Genomic DNA, 7632 nt, shown 5'->3' with positions numbered 1-7632 from the left:
CTCCTAGTTCTTATAAATAATTTGCAAAAAGTGCAAAAGCAACACAAGAAAAAGCATTTCCTTTCAGGGAATGATTAAAATCTGAAAAGCACTGCTTGAGTGTGTGGTGGAGGTAGGTTCAATCATGGCATTCAAAAGGGAATTGAATTAGACTGTTACCAGAAAAGGAAGAGGTACAGGGTTACAGGGAAAAGGCAAGAGAATGACACTAGGTAAATTATTCATTTGCAGAGGCAGTGCACACACAGTGGGCTGAAAGGCCTCCTTAAGCACTTCAATAATTCTTTGCTTCTGTGATTGTCATTTGGTTGTACCAAGTGCAATGAATCTGGATGAACTTCTCCTAGGACTTGAAATTGATATCAAAACTTCTAAGAGCAGCATTTGTAATACTTCCTCTGACCACCATGAGAGCACTGTCTTAACCCAAGCTCTCCACCGAAGATTTGCCACAAATATAGAATACCAGAAAGTATTATTCATTATTACTATAATTTATTCCATGAACTGCTCTGTAGTATTCCAGTCTTTTGCATTATCTACATCATTTGCAACATTTTACATAAGTGCCAGTACCTATGGAAATACATAATAACTACAAGATACTATTTTAAAGCATGGTATATTTTGAGCCTAAATTTTCAAGGTGCAGTACATTGTATCAGAACATCAGAACTAAATTATCAAACCAATATTTTGGAAGAATGAGTAAGGGATAATGTTCATTTTACAGCTCCTAAAGAAAGTGAATTGCATTGCATTCAAGATCAGTGCAAATAATGAAAACAAGTCTAAACAAAATTGTAGAGGTATCATACAACGACATACGTCATTGTAAAATAATCACCACATCATATTGGCCCATTTCAAATTGTGAAAAATCTTCAAATTTTATAATACAATAATCAAACACTGACTACCTGTGGTGCAGAATGCTCTCAATCAGCAGCATGAACACATGTCACTGAAAAAGGATAAACTCTTGACACTAACTGGGGAAAATGGAAAGTCTTCATCCAGTGACCTTTTGCTGTGCTAACAACTGTACCTTCATCTCAGTTGACCTCCACAAGTTCTGGGATTCACACAGGTCTCTTTCTTACACAAAAAAAACTGAACAATGATCTATACCTTCAAAAGTACCATGCTTGTTGGCACTTTTGTTAACTAACAGGACTGCTGATATTGGAACTTCACTGCTTTGGTCCATTGCTAGCGTTTTTTTTTAGAAGTCACAACAATAAAATGAGAATCTATAAAGGCTACTGCTTCATATAACAGAGATTTTCTGTATTGTTTACAATAGTTCATCAGTGCAGATCATTATATACAAAGTATTTCAATAAATAATTGGTCTATTTGAATTCTATATGAAATTATAAATCAAAGATATGTTTAATTAACGCAAAAAGTGGAATGTTTCACACACATATGAAAATAAAAAGCATTCAGTAATTAAAACAAACAATGCTGTAAACCAAAACAATATTAGCTATAATTTGGATCCATCTTGGGAAAATTCTCAAGGCACTTTCTAGGCAAATCACATTTCCATCTTCAACGACTTGGGTCTGCAAGAAAATTAAAATTAATATTTAGAGACTAAAATGCAACAAGGTCTGAGCGACATAAAGAACTTATTCACCATATACATTTACTGCAATTTGATTTGTTACAGTTTAACTGAGGTCTGTGAACTCAGGTGGAAACCCCACTGGGGATGAATTTGGACATTTCAATACCCACTACATTTTGCCAATATTTTCTTATTTCCAACCTGCCGCATTTCTATTTTATTGCTTTTACCCTTAGGTTGACTCTCCCATGTAGTTACATCATCTCCTATACTTGCCAGTTCTTTTATTCTTTTCATGGCTTTCCATCCTCTCCCCTTAGGCCTTTCATGTTACCCAATAACTTTTTGGAAAGCAATTTGTCGGTCATTCAACCCATAAACCTGAGCCTGGAGTGCTGACAATCCTTTTTGTGTTCCTCCTTTCCTTACTGTGTTCCAACCTAATTATTCTGATATAGAGCTAAAATAAGTAAATACATATGTGATTCTCATACAGAATAGAGCAACATTGGTGAGGAGAAACTAGATTGACAATGGATGCCGGTGCAGAGTAGCCTGCAGGCCCAGAATGCATGCCAAAGGCAAAAGCCTAAAAGTTCCTCGAAATTGGGCTTTGAATCTAATCAACGTAATACCAATGAATTGCAGAGATACTCAGGGTCATCAGTCACGACCATCACAATATTTGCCAGCTCTAATGCTGAGTAAACCCATAGAGCAGTGCTGGGGAAGCAGAGACAAACCGGATCTGGCCCAGTAGCACAGTGGTTAGAACTGCTGCCTCACAGCGCCAGGGGCCTGGGTTTGATTCCTGGCTTGGGTCACTGTCTGTGTGGAGTTTGCACTTCTCCCCATGTCTGCATGGGTTTCTTCCGGGTACTCCGGTTTTCTCCCACATTCTGATAGATGTGCTGGTTAGGTGCATTGACCCGGACAGGCATCAGACTGTGGCAACTAGGGGAATTTCACAGTAATTTCATTGCAGTGTTGATGTAAGCCTTACTTGTGATTAATAAATAAACTTCACTTTTATTGGTAGCAAACTGGTATTATCACTGGATCGGTCTGTTCAGCCACACAAGGACTACAGAACCCATGATAAATAACACAAAGTTTCTTAAGTGCACAATCATATTTGTTAGCGAATGATTGCTAAAGATTATCTCTGGACTAGTAAACCACAGACCCAAGTTAATGCCCTAGGGACCAGGGTTCAAATCCCGCCAAGGCAGGGGCGGAAATTTGAATCCAGTAAAAAATCTGGTATTAAAAGTCTAACAATGAGTGTTGTTGTTGTAAAAACCCATCTAGTGATTCACTAATGAAGGAAGGAAATCTGTCATCCTAATCAGGCCTGGCCTATATGTAACTCCAGATCACAGCAACATGGTTGACTCTTAACTGCCTCTGAAATGGCTTCACTAGTCACTCAGTTCGAGGGCAATTAGGAATAAGTAATAAATGCTGACCCAACCAGCGACACTCGTATCCCATAAATGAACAAAAACATCTTTGAATTACCAAAAATGTGCCTTTAGCAAAGATCTGTTTGAACATATTCTTAATTTATAAATTGACAACAGGCAGTTTGTAATCCTACGAACATTCTTCTGGAAATATATTAGCTCAAAAAACAGAACACTGCAGGCAGAAACACTTGGGGCCAGGAATCATTTTACAGCAGACATAACTATTAATACAACATTTTTAGGCTGGCCTGTGCTTTTATTACAACAATTACAGTAATCATAGAATCCTTACAGTGCAGGAGGAGGCCATTCAGCCCGCTGAGTCTGCACCGACCACAATCCCACCCAGGCCCTATCTCTGCATCCCCACATGTTTACTCCGCTAATCCCCTGATACTAGGGTCAATTTAGCATGTCAATCAACCTCACCCACACATCTTTGAAGTGTGGGAGCAAACCGGAGCACCTGGAGAAAACTCATACAGACATAGGGAGAATGTGCAAACTCCATACTGTCTGCCAAGACAGGGATTGAACCCAGGTTCTTGGCACTGTGAGGCAGTAGAGCTAACTACTACACCATTGTGCATTGTGCATTAATGCATTACAACAAAGCAGGTGGTGATTTGGGGAGAGAGATCTTACCAGAATTTGGCAAAGTGTCTGTGTTCCAGTGAGAAAAATGGAGTGAATCCTGCTGATAGCTCTGGCGTAATTTCTGACCGGATCTTAAGACTCTCTGACAAAAGCTTTATGGACATAAGACGCCTCCCTCTAATTCGCCTGCCACTTCTAAACTTAATTGCACCAATTATTGTATCGAGTTTCCATTGGTGCTTGCAGCCCTTGCACTGGTGTCATCAGCCACCTCTGAGTGGTTACCCCTCGTTCCCGAAGAGCCATTCCTCCGGCCCCTGCTTTCTCTCAAAGACAGCTGAGATTTACGAGCAGCCCAAAATGTAACTATCATGGGCATTCCCTGGGAAATGGGTACACACCTTCATGAACCATATTGTGTGGTTGCTGATGAGTTCTGGCTTGCCTGCTTCTGGTCAAAGTTGATAAACCCTGGCATAAAAAGCAAATGTCATCTCCCTAATACATTTGTGTCTGTGCCGCCCTGGAATGAGCCGCTAACATAAAAGTTCAGAGAGGCTATGAGTTTAAGGGCCACAGGTATTGGATGTCCTTTAGCTCGTGCAGGATGTGGCAGACACGGCCCAATGTCCCCCAGGGACAGTTGCAATCTTCTCCAGTACTGAAGCTTGGACATCTCAAAGTAGAAATATCAACACCAAGAGATTCTTAGCTAGTACTGTCTCCAACATTGCTCCTCCGTGTGTGACCTGCTCCCTGAACAGCTGTAGGACGCTGGTCCTGGCCACATGCATCAGCATGTCATTTTCTTTACTGCTGGGCAATCCTAATCAGTAGAAAAGACAACTTAACTGAATCATGCATTGACAGAGTGAGAACAGCAGCGTGAGCACTGAATAGTCCTAACAGAGCTCTGACCCTCATCACTCCATGCATCTGTGACTTCCATCCCAGTGCTTCCCATTAGGTGTGTGAATTTCTGCTTTCCTTCACATCACCCATTCTGACACATTTGCCACATCTGCACATAGTTTCTTCTGTATTCCAAAAGGATGAATACTGGTAAGCCTCTATTGTCTCATGACATCTGACCCATACATTCTCCCGCACCGTCAAATGACGTAGGCCCTGGCCTTGCATAGAGCTAAAGTGTATTAGAGAGAATGAATGACAATGAGGTCTGTATTCTGACAGGGCGCATCCAAAATGGTGCTAGACATGATATTGAGCAGGGGTAGTGGTGCTAGCTATCACCATTTTACTTTGTCTGGAGGTTCTCCACAGTGCAAGCTGTGCACTGCTAGACTCAAATTGAAAGACACGTTGACGTTCTTTGGGGTCTTAATGTTCCAAACAGTTAACCTTTGTCCCCAGACTGTGCAACTCGATTTAGCTTTGGATACTAAACCAGCATGTTGGACTATGCAAAAAATCATCAGATGGTCGCTCGACAACAACATTCATCTTGATGAGACGCACCTGAGTCTTAAGAAGTACGCAATTAGCTTTTCAAGCAATTTCCTAGACACAGCCTCATTCGTTGAGGTTTTTAATGCTGCGCAGTTAAACAGCCTTAATTGAGAGCCAGAAATGCCCTCAGGATACTGTTTCTGAGTGTCAGGGTTTGCACAGAAGTGGATTTGAACTTCATTGATACCCCACACTTCCCTTGCAGCCTGGTCTCTTCCAAAGCAGGACTCCAGGACCTCACAGTTGCACCCAGTACTGAACCTTCCACAAGGTTTGCAGTTCCAACAAGGAAGGGCACCCACTCAATTACTGCTTGAAGAGTAACCAGCCTGGAGGAACTGGGCAGCGATGCCTGCTTGGCAGTCAGCACATCCCCTTGGAGCAAGGGGCACCTGATATGAAGGGAAGGTAAGGGCTCTGAGCTGTCCACCTATGCCCCCAACGCTCAACTGCCCATCCCCACCATTCGATGGTGACAGTGACCCTCAGCCCCAGCCCCAGCCCCACTTTTGTGCATCCACAGCCTTCGTCCTGGTGCTCCTTGAGTGTTGGACTGCACAAGAAATAATGGCCACCTGAGCACTCATCTCTGATATCCCCCTCGGAGATGATGGTGCCAGGTTCACACCATGGACAGCTGTTGGAAATGGCACTAACATGATGTCATGCCAGCGGCAACTGAGTATTTACTGCAGTCCCAATATCTGGCATGATTGCTGACTAATACCGGGTATGATTGCTGATACATTCAAATTAGGTTCCCGCTCTTCCTCGGCGTGTTCCACATCATTCCGCTGGCGAGGTTCATTCAAAAGCAAAAGGCACCATGATGCCATTGAGAAACACGTTTTTTGGAACTCTCCACATTTTGAGCCACCATCACCAGACGGAGATGGAGAGAGTGGGCTCAAGATCCCACCCGTTTTTATCATCAGGAAAGTAATGCTTATTTCTGTGAGAATGCAGAAATATAACATTTACCGATATTTGATTTGATTTGATTTGATTTATAAAGTCCTGGCCAGAAATTTCCTCAGAGCTGGTCATGCAACTGCACCTTCAATTTTGCCAGAGGAAGAGCGAAATCCTAGTTTACTGATATACTTTTCCTACTCTTTGGCAAATAAAATATTCCATTAACAATGTGTGAAATAATGGTAAGTTATCCCCTGTTAAATATTCCATGAATAGCTACTTGAATATTCTTGGATATAATCTTCTCAGCACTGAATCAAGTTTACAGCATAAAAACCAAGACCATTTGGCCCAACTAATTTCTGCTATACACAAGCTCCTCCCACCCTACTTCATCTAAGCCCCCCATTAAACTAACTGACGGAGTGATGTTGTGTGAGTGCGTTGAATTCCCATCTACTAACATGGCCAACAATAACAAGCTGCCTCCAAGTAAAATGACAAAAAGATAATGGAGGCAAAATTAGACAATCCCTAAAAACAAGCGCAGGGATTGTGAAGTGGGAATTTAGCCACGGTTGTTACAGACAGTGGGCCAAATTTGGGCTGCCTGCTAATTTGTATGATCATTGCGTGCACTCAGCTCCAATCATGCTGGAGGCCCATTTTCATGTGAGGCTACTACATTTTAGATCAGGCTTGTCCAAAGTATGGCGCACAAAGCCCCTCAATGTAGTTTCTGGAGCCAGTTTTGAAAATGCTGGTCAAAAAGGTAAGTTGGAAAATTAGAGAGTGAGCCTATCAACATCAAACACTGGGATAAACAATCTACATTCAGAAAAACAGTGGACACCAGTGGCACTGAGTTTGGGCCTATGGAAACAATGTGCTGGAGAGTGAGGCTGGGGAGTGGGACAGGGCAGTGGGGCAGAGAGGGTACAAGGGACCTGGGCCAGAGAGTTTAATGTTTGAGGCAGTGAGCAGTGGTGGACTAACTACCACCCGGACCCCCTAGGCTGAACTTTAGTAAGGCCCACTGACCTTGCCCCCCTGCCCCACCCTTCGTTGAATAGAATAAAGTGGCGTTGTGACGTTAGATAACTTATATCATTATACTATGTATAATGTACTACATGTATAATATCATAAAGTTATATAAATCAATTACAGCCCTTTTATTCATTATTTTGTATTTGCATGTAGTACAAGTCTGGGGGTAAGCTCCTCTATTCATAGCTGTTTGTCACATTAATTCATCCACGGGGCATACTTATGAAAATTTATTCACGCTGTAAAAGGTTAAACCATATTTTTTCTCCCCCCACCCCTCCCTTCTGGGCCCCTGGGCTTAAGCCTACTCAACCTAATGGTTAATTCCGCCATTGGCAGTGAGAGTGTGTGTGTGTGTGAGAATGAGTAAGGGGTATAAGTGTATGTATCAGAGTGGGAAGGAGAGAGGGGGTCTACATATGTGTGTGTGTGTGTGTAAGAGAGAGTGAGGGGCTGAGTACCTGTGTCTAAGAGAAGTGTTGAGTGTGTGTGAGAGAAAGAGGGGTGTGTGTGTATGTGAGGATTGGCCTGTTTGTATGTGAAAGAGAGGGTGAG

General features: G+C 42.3%; 1 protein-coding gene across 2 annotated transcripts in view; it reads right to left on the bottom strand.

Annotated features, from left to right (window-relative positions):
* Positions 1 to 473: 473 nt before the first annotated feature.
* The window catches only part of alkal1 (ALK and LTK ligand 1), a 64033-nt gene continuing 56874 nt past the window's right edge, over positions 474 to 7632 (bottom strand). For both annotated transcript variants that reach the window (XM_080194931.1, XM_080194930.1), the window contains one exon: positions 474 to 1571. The gene's annotated coding sequence lies outside the window, so the exon portion shown is untranslated. The remainder of the gene's footprint in view (positions 1572 to 7632) is intronic.

Source organism: Carcharhinus amblyrhynchos, chromosome 8 (assembly GCF_965287045.1).
Source record: "Carcharhinus amblyrhynchos chromosome 8, sCarAmb.v2.hapA, whole genome shotgun sequence".
NCBI lineage: Eukaryota > Metazoa > Chordata > Chondrichthyes > Carcharhiniformes > Carcharhinidae > Carcharhinus > Carcharhinus amblyrhynchos.
Note: the sequence above shows the minus strand (reverse complement) of the source record. Positions and strands in the feature narration are given on the sequence as shown.